At 51.9% G+C, this 9,335-nt stretch overlaps 1 pseudogene; it reads left to right on the forward strand.

Moving 5' to 3' along the window:
* Positions 1–5,723: 5,723 nt before the first annotated feature.
* LOC147985561 (uncharacterized) lies at positions 5,724–6,489 on the forward strand (annotated as a pseudogene).
* The last annotated feature ends 2,846 nt before the right edge of the window (positions 6,490–9,335 follow it).

The following is a 9,335-nucleotide window of genomic DNA, read 5'->3' on the forward strand; positions in this document are numbered from 1 at the left end:
TTTGAGTCTTTACTCAACTTCACACCTTGCAACACAGGCAAGAACTCCTTCTTTGACGGTTCCATTTTGAACTACTTCAAAATCTTGTCAAGGTATGTACTCATTGAAATAACTTATCAAGCGTCTTGATCTATCTCTATAGATCTTGATACTCAATGTGTAAGCAGCTTCATCGAGGTCTTTGTTTGAAAAACTCCTTTCAAAAACTCCTTTATGCTTTCCAGAAAATTCTATATTCTTTCCGATCAAAAATATGTCATTCACATATATTTATCAGAAATGTTGTAGTGCTCCCACTCACTTTCTAGTAAATAGAGGCTTCACCGCAAGTCTGTATAAAACCATATACTTTGATCACTTTATCAAAGCATATATTCCAACTCCGAGATGCTTGCACCAGTCCATAGATGGATCGCTGGAGCTTGCTCACTTTGTTAGCACCTTTAGGGTCGACAAAACCTTCTGGTTGCATCATATACAACTCTTCTTTTTAAGAAATCCATGAAGGAATACAGTTTTGACATCCATTTGCCAGATTTCATAAAATGCGGCAACTGCTAACATGATTCAGACAGACTTTTAAGCATCGATACAAGTGACAAAATCTCATCGTAGTCAACACCTTGAACTTGTCGAAAACACTTTGCGACAATTCGAGCTTTGTAGATAGTAACACTACTATCAGCGTCCGTCTTCCTCTTGAATATCCATTTATTCTTAATGACTCACCGATCATCGGGCAAGTAAATCAAAGTCCATACTTTGTTCTCATACATGGATCCAATCTCAGATTTCATGGCCTCAAGCCATTTCGTGGAATCTAGGCTCATCATCGCTTCCTCATAGTTCGTAAGTTCGTCATGGTCAATTAACATGACCTCCAGAACAGGATTACCATAACACTCTGGTGCGGATCTCACTCTGGTTGACCTACGAGGTTTGGTAGTAACTTGATCTAAAGTTACATGATTATCATCATTAGCTTCCTCACTAATTGGTGTAGGAGTCACAGAAATAGATTTCTGTGATGATCTACTTTCCAATAAGGGAGCAGGTACAGTTACCTCATCAAGTTCTACTTTCTTCCCACTCACTTCTTTCGAGAGAAACTCCTTCTCTAGAAAGGATCCATTCTCAACAACAAATGTCTTGCCTTCGGATCTGTGATAGAAGGTGTACCCAACTGTCTCCTTTGGGTATCCTATGAAGACACATTTCTCCGATTTGGGTTTGAACTTATCAGGATGAAACCTTTTCTTATAAGCATCGCAACCCCAAACTTTAAGAAACGACAACTTTGGTTTCTTGCCAAACCACAGTTCATACGGTGTCGTCTCAACGGATTTAGATGGTGCGCTTTTTAACGTGAATGCAGCTGTCTCTAATGCATAACCCCAAAACTATAGTGGTTAATCGGTAAGAAACATCATAGATTGCACTATATCCAATAATAGTACGGTTATGACGTTCGGACACACCATTATGCTATGGTGTTCCAGGTGGCACGATTTTGTGAAACTATTCCACATTGTATTAATTGAAGACCAAACTCGTAACTCAAATATTTGCCTCTGTGATCAGATCGTAGAAACTTTATTTTCTTGTCACGATGATTTTCCACTTCACTCTGAAGTTCTTTGAACTTTTGACATGTTTCAGATTTATGTTTCATCAAGTAGATATACCCATATCTGCTCAAATCATCTGTGAAGGTCAGAAAATAACGATACCCGCCGCGAGCCTCAACACTCATTGTACTGCATACATCAGTATGTATTATTTCCAATAAGTCAATTGCTCGCTCCATTGTTCCGGAGAACGGAGTCTTAGTCATCTTGCCCATGAGGCATGGTTTGCAAGCATCAAGTGATTCATGATCAAGTGATTCCAAAAGCCCATCAGCATGGAGTTTCTTCATGCGCTTTACACCAATATGACCTAAACGGCAGTGCCACAAATAAGTTGCACTATCATTATTAGCTTTTGAAATGTTTGTGTTCAATATTATGAATATGTGTATCACTACGATCGAGATTCAATAAACCATTTACATTAGGTGTATGACCATAAAAGGTTTTATTCATGTAAACAGAACAGCAATTATTCTCTGACTTAAATGAATAACCGTATCGCAATAAACAATACCACCGAACCAAAGTATGACATGCTGATAAGCAGTATGACTTGTATCACCCACAACTCACTTGTGTTCTACTCGTGCATATAACATCTACGCATAAACCAGACTCTGATGCCATTGTTGGGGAACGTAGTAATTTCAAAAATTTCCTACGCACACACAGGATCATGGTGATGCATAGCAACAAGAGGGGAGAGTGTGTCCACGTACCCTCGTAGACCGAAAGTGGAAGCGTTAGCACAACACGGTTGATGCAGTCGTACGTCTTCACGATCTGACCGATCCAAGTACCGAACATACGACACCTCCAAGTTCAGCACACATTCAGCTTGATGACGTCCCGCGAACTCTGATCCAACAGAACTTCACAGGAGAGTTTCGTCAGCACGACGGTGTGATGACGGTGATGTGATGCTACCGACGCAGGGCTTCGTCTAAGCACCGCTATATTATGATCGAGGTGGATTATGGTGGAGGGGGGGCACCGCACATGGCTGAGAGAGATCAATGATCAACTTATGTGTTCTAGGGTGCTCCCTTGCCCCCGTATATAAAGGAGCAAGGGGGGAGGCCGGCCGGCCCTCCTAGGGCATGACAGGAGGAGGAGTCCTCCTCCTAGTAGGAGTAGGACTCCCCTTTCCTACTCCTACTAGGAGGAGGAAAGGAAGGGGGAAGGGGAGAAGGAAGGAGAGGGAGGAAAAGGAGGAAAGGGGGCCAGCCCCGTAGTCCAATTCGGTTTGGGCTAGGGGAGCCGCGCGCCCTGCCTCCTCTCTTCCACCACTTGGCCCATTGAGGCCCAATACTTCTTCCCGTATTCCCGTAACTCCCCGGTACTCCGAAAAATACCCGAATCACTCGGAACCTTTCCAATGTCCGAATATAGTCGTCCAATATATCGATCTTTATGTCTCGACCATTTCGAGAGTCCTCGTCATGTCCCTGATCTCATCCGGGACTCCGAACTACCTTCGGTACATAAAATCACATAAACTCATAATACCGATCGTCACCGAACGTTAAGCGTGCGGACCCTACGGGTTCGAGAACTATGTAGACATGACCGAGACACGTCTCCGGTCAATAACCAATAGTGGAACCTGGATGCTCATATTGGTTTGTACATATTCTACGAAGATCTTAACCGGTCAAACTACATAACAACATACGTTGTTCCCTTTGTCATTGGTATGTTACTTGCCCAAGATTCGATCATCGGTATCTCAATACCTAGTTTAATCTCGTTACCGGCAAGTCTCTTTACTCGTTCCGTAATACATCATCCCGAAACTAACTCATTAGTTACAATGCTTGCAAGGCTTATAGTGTTGTGCATTGCCGAGTGGGCCCAGAGATACCTCTCCGACAATCGGAGTGACAAATCCTAATCTCGAAATACGCCAACTCAACAAGTACCTTCGGAGACACCTGTAGAGCACCTTTATAATCACCCAGTTACGTTGTGACGTTTGGTAGCACATAAAGTGTTCCTCCGGTAAACAGGAGTTGCATAATCTCATAGTCATAGGAACATGCATAAGTCATGAAGAAAGCAATAACAACATACTAAACGATCAAGTGCTAAGCTAACGGAATGGTTCAAGTCAATCACATCATTCTCCTAATGATGTGACCCCGTTAATCAAATGACAACTCATGTCTATGGTTAGGAAACTTAACCATCTTTGATTATTGAGCTAGTCAAGTAGAGGCATACTAGTGACACTCTGTTTGTCTATGTATTCACACATGTACTAAGTTTCTGGTTAATACAATTCTAGCATGAATAATAAACATTTATCATGATATAAGGAAATAAATAATAACTTTATTATTGCCTCTAGGGCATATTTCCTTCAATTGCACCTGAAACTGCTCTGGCCTTTGATCCGGTGCATGTCGCGCCATCCGAGGATAGGAAGTTCAACCCCGCCACGGAAGCCGCAGACTCCCCGGCATTGGAGCCGCACACAGACTTAACTTCAAGTAACATCTGTGTCATCAGAGCTATGGACTCGTTTCTAGTTATAAGTTCCAAACTATGTGCATCCGCGCATGCGAGCATGATCGGTCATCGATCACCGAATTCAGCGCCGCGGACATCTTCCAGCACTCGCCTTTGGGCGACATGCTAAACTCGTTAAGAGCACTATCTTTACCAGGAGGCTCACAGCCGGATTGTGTCCGGCTTTAACTGGAGGCTGGTGATGGAGAATTTCACTTCCCACCCACCGCCCACTTCATAGCCACTGTCGAAGACTTAACTGACATGCTTGATTACGGCTCCGATGACATCGACTGTATGGACAACGATGCTGGAGAAGAAGAGGCCCAGAACCCGTCGTTCACCAGACACTGGACGACCACTTCCTCATATGATGTATACATGGTGGATGCACCAAAGAAGAATAGCGGCGATGACAAGGAAGATCCAGCTAAGGATAAACCTTCCGAGATACAATCAAAGTGCCAGCGCCAGCGGCGCCGCTCTAAGTCACGCCGCAGTAAAGACAGCAACACCGGCATAGGAGAAGATAACACTCTGGAAGGTGCCGAAGACAACGAAGACCCCGTTGACGCAGCCACTGATGTCGGAGTAAATGACCACGGGTAGCCTAGCCGGCTTCCCCTGGCACTTTAGAAAAATTACAGGCCGAACAAGCCTCCAAGCTTCCAAGACATGGGGCCGTCTTCCCCCAGCCGGCTACCTCTCAAGCCGGCTGCGCAAAGGCAACCCAGCCCTGAAATCCTTGAGAAACAAGACCACGAGAAGGCCGACTTCCAGAAGCTGGCCATAAAAGGGCCGACTCCCAAGAGCCGGCCCCTCAGCAGGCGGCTAAGATCTTGCCCTCAGAGTCTGCACCCACATAACGACAACAAGACGGAGCGTGGCTACAGTAAAGCCTGCCACCCCTGAATCCTGGCGCACGCATGGCCACAGTGCACCATACGGGGCGGCCATCCCCATCTGGCACGGCATTGTTGCCACGATGATCGTGACGTCACCCACGGCGAGGGGTCAGTACGACCCGTGGGTGGCGGGCCCCCTCGGTCAGGGAGATCCCGAGGGCGGCCAGGCTTCCCACAGTCGGCCAAGGGTATGGCCGACTTCCAACAGCCGGCCAGCTCTCTCCCTCCAAGGAGGTGCTTCACAAGAGAAGGTAAGGCTACAGTGATGAGCCGCCTCGCGGCGGCACTGTAGGCATGCTTACCACGACAAAGCCATCGTCACCCGGGGCAAGGTAACAGTAACCAGCCCCCGACAAGACCCCCGAGCGGTGCGGCCGGCCTGTCGGCCAAAGGGTCGGCAGCCGGTGGGCCTACCAGTCAGCGGGCCCCACCAGTCGGCGGAGAAGCCGGCGGGCGTAGACACAGACGGCTGGGGCCCATGCCCAGCTGGATTACCATTGTACCCATGGGGGGTAGGCCTATATAAACCCCCCAGGGTTCCCATGTAGGGGAGATCACTCTTTGGATAGATTTTAGACGCCACAAGGAAAAGAGGAGCGGGCTAGCCTGGCCCTCCCTCACCCTTTCACCGAACAGCTCAAGGAGCATTCTGTAGCAACCCACCGAGCTAGTGATCATGCGGAGACCCCGCAGAGCAGCATTAGGGGTGTTATCTCCACGGAGAGCCCTGAAGCTGGGTAAGATTCGCCGGCGTGCATGTCTTCGCCTTAACCCGTTTCCAGGCACCGGCGATGTTTTATTGGCTCCCACAATGATAAGCCATCCATTGGCATATGTCGCACCAACCACCCGACATTTGGCGCCCACCGTGGGGCTAGGTGCACCGTCGTCTGGAGACCTGCTCTGGACGGGAACCCTCTTCCTTCCCAACGTGCGTAGCCAGCCTGGCTCGCCCGATGGCGCTTGCCCCGACGCGCTGCAAGACGTCGCCGACGCCTGCGCGGCGAGCTGCCTCGCCGATCTTCTTGGCCAGGCTCGCATCTTTGACGAGCCCGCATCCGACGCGGGCACAGACTGCCCCGAGAGCCACCTCGTCAGCCTCCTCAATCAACTCCACGTCTCCGGCGAGCTTGCCGCGGACTTGGAGTCGGTTGGCTCCACCGACCCGATGCTTGTCGACTCCGACACGGCATCCCTTGATGCCTTCCCCACCAACATGGTGGTCATCAACGACCCTCTTCCTCAAGCCGACAGCAGCGGCAATGCCATTACCGAGGTACTGGTTATCAGCCATGATGCCTCCTCAGGCGAAAACGCCCACGACGCTCTGCAGGCGGCGCTGCACGACTTGTTCGTCCCCGTCCCGGTCGACGCGGACACCAATACATTGGAGGCGCGCCGCCTCGCCCTCGTTGCGGAGGGCCAGAGGCTCGCCACCATGAGACGCCTCACCGAGGCTCACCAGCGCGAGGTTGACCGAGCCGCCTTCGGCACGCCGCCTCCCGACGGGCCGAGCCGCGTCAGTATCGTCAAGAAACACGGCGCGGCTATCGCCGACATGCTGGGAGCAGACCGCCCAGTCTATGCCACGCCTCTCCAGAACTTGCGTGCCGCCCAGGCGGCCGCAGACGAGTTGAATGGGCTGGGGCCTGATGAGCTCCCTTACATGACCAAACGCATCTAGCAACTTATTGACGCGGCCACAGAGCGGCATGAAGCCGGCGTCCGCGCCGAGAGTCCTCCCCCGCGCCGAGAGCACGACGCGACGTCCCGAACACCGACCGCGGGCAACACCCGCGCGAGAAAAGAAAAGGAGCCGGCTGCCAGCCGCAGCCGGACTCAAATCTCCATCGAGCGTGACGCCGAGGGCCGCCCTCGAGCCGTGGAGTGGAGGGGCAACCCTCCTCCTCCGCCGCCTCGTGGGGAGAGATACCCTACCCCGCCGCCTGTCACGCACCCGACTCTCAGCGGCCGGCTAGGTCGCCGCGAAGGAGTCGGCGAGAATGATGCCCACCACCGGATCGACCGCCTTGCGCGATCCTTGGCCCTGGAAGAAGAATATGATGTCAGCCCATCTTGCTTCGGCCCCCGCATCCGCGACGAGCCCTTCCCCAAAGGGTTCTCGCTCCCAAGAGACACGCCCAAGTACAATGGCTCCGTGAAGCCGGAAGATTGGTTGATCGACTACTCCATCGTGGTTAGCATCGCAAACGGCAACAGGCGTGTTGCCATAAAATATGTGCCCCTCATGCTCCAAGGCACGGCGCGCACCTGGCTTAACATCCTCAAGCCTTACAGTGTCAACAGCTGGCTAGACTTCACTGAAGCCTTCATACACAACTTCACCAGCACCTACAAGCGGGCTCCTAAGCCCCGACAGCTCTCCTTGTGCGTCCAAGGGCCCAACGAATCGACTCGCGACTACCTCACGCGGTGGGCCGAGCTCCGCAATTCCTGCGAGGGAGTGCATGAGGTCCAAGCTATAGAGTACTTCACCGCCGGGTGCCGAGAAGGCACCCTCCTCAAGCACCGACTCCTCTGCGACGAGCCGACTACGCTTGACGAGCTACTGGTCATAGCTGATAAATACGCCACAGCAGATTCCTCGATGAAGACTGAGCTCCGAGTAGACGCCTCCGGGAAGGTGCTCGCTCCGAGTCCCAAGACGCCGGCTGGAGAATCCAGCCAACGCCCGCACCAGAACGACCACAAGCGCAAGGCTCCCCTGCCGCCTTCCACTAGTCGGCAGGTGGCCACAGTCGAAGACGAACAACCCGAAGGACGGCCCGCACCCAAGAAGCAGAAGGGCGGCGGGCCGGCTTTCTCCTATGAGCAAGCACTTGATGCCCCTGCAAGTTTCACAGCAGCGCAAAGCCTTCAAACCACACGACCAGAAAATGCCATTGGCTCACTCAGATCTCCAAGGGTGAGGGGATGGCGCCGCCTCCGCCTACTGGTCAGCCGCCTCCGGCTCCTCCACAGCCGGCCGCTCGACCAGCGGTCGGGGCAGTTCAAGATGAGTACCCCGACGAGCATGCCACCTACGTCGTCTTCACTAGCCAGCCAGAAGATCAGCATAGCCGGCGCCGACAACACCAAGAAGTCAACACAGTCGCCTCCAACAACCCAGAATTCATGCACTGGTCAGAAAGGCCTATTAGCTGGAGCCGGACAGATCACCCAGAGGTGATGCCGTCTCCCGGCTCCTACGCATTGGTTCTGGATGCCACCCTCGCTACGGAAATCAAGCCGCCCGTTTCTCCCGTGTGCTGATAGATGGTGGGAGCAGCATCAATATCCTATACCGCGACACCATGGAGAAGCTGAGCATCAAGACAAAGCAGCTCATGCCCAGTCGGACTGTGTTCCATGCCATCGTACCCGGCTTGTCCTACTCCCCAATCGGCAAGATCAAGATAGATGTCCTCTTCGGGGACAAGGATCATTTCCGCCGAGAGGCGGTGTGGTTTGAAGTGGTGGATCTAGAGAGCCCTTACCACGCGTTGCTTGGCCGACCAGCCCTGGCCAAGTTCATGGTTGTACCCCATTAAGCCTACCTCAAGATGAAGATACCAAGTTCCAAGGGCATCATCACCATAGCTGGAGACTACAAGAAATCCTCCGAGTGCGCGGCTGCCAGCAGCCGGCTGGCCGAGTCCCTTGTAATTGCTGAAGAGAAGAAGATACTGGACCGAGTCATGGCCATGACCGGCAAGCAGCCGGCCCTGTCCCCCGACCCCAAGGAGTGTGGTGCCCAAGGTTCCTTTCAGCCGGCCAAAGAAACAAAGAGGGTACCTCTGGACCCAGATCACCCAGAAAGGTTTGCCACCATCGGGGTAAACCTGGACAACAAATAGGAAGGCGAGCTCGCCGATTTCCTCCATGAGAATCGGGACATTTTTGCATGGTCCCCCAAGGACATGTCGGGTGTGCCGAAGGAATTCGCCGAGCACAAGCTACATGTCCGAGAAGGTGCGAAACCAGTCAAATAGCCTCTCCGCCGACTATCGGAGGAGAAGAGAAGGATTATGGGAGAAGAGATAGCCCGGCTTCTGGCAGCCGACTTCATTACGGAAGTTTTCTTCCCAGAATGGCTCGCCAACCCGGTCCTCGTGCTGAAGAAAAACAACAAGTGGCGCATGTGTATAGACTAAACTAGCCTCAACAAGGCTTGCCCCAAAGATCCCTTTGCCTTGCCAAGGATTGATCAAGCAATAGACTCCACAGCCGGATGTGAGCTGTTGAGCTTGTTGGATGCTTACTCAGGCTACCACCAGATAAAGCTGGA

The sequence above is a fragment of the Triticum urartu genome, chromosome 2A (assembly GCF_056163025.1).
Source record: "Triticum urartu cultivar PI428250 chromosome 2A, HENAU_Tu73, whole genome shotgun sequence".
Classification (NCBI taxonomy): Eukaryota; Viridiplantae; Streptophyta; class Magnoliopsida; order Poales; family Poaceae; genus Triticum; species Triticum urartu.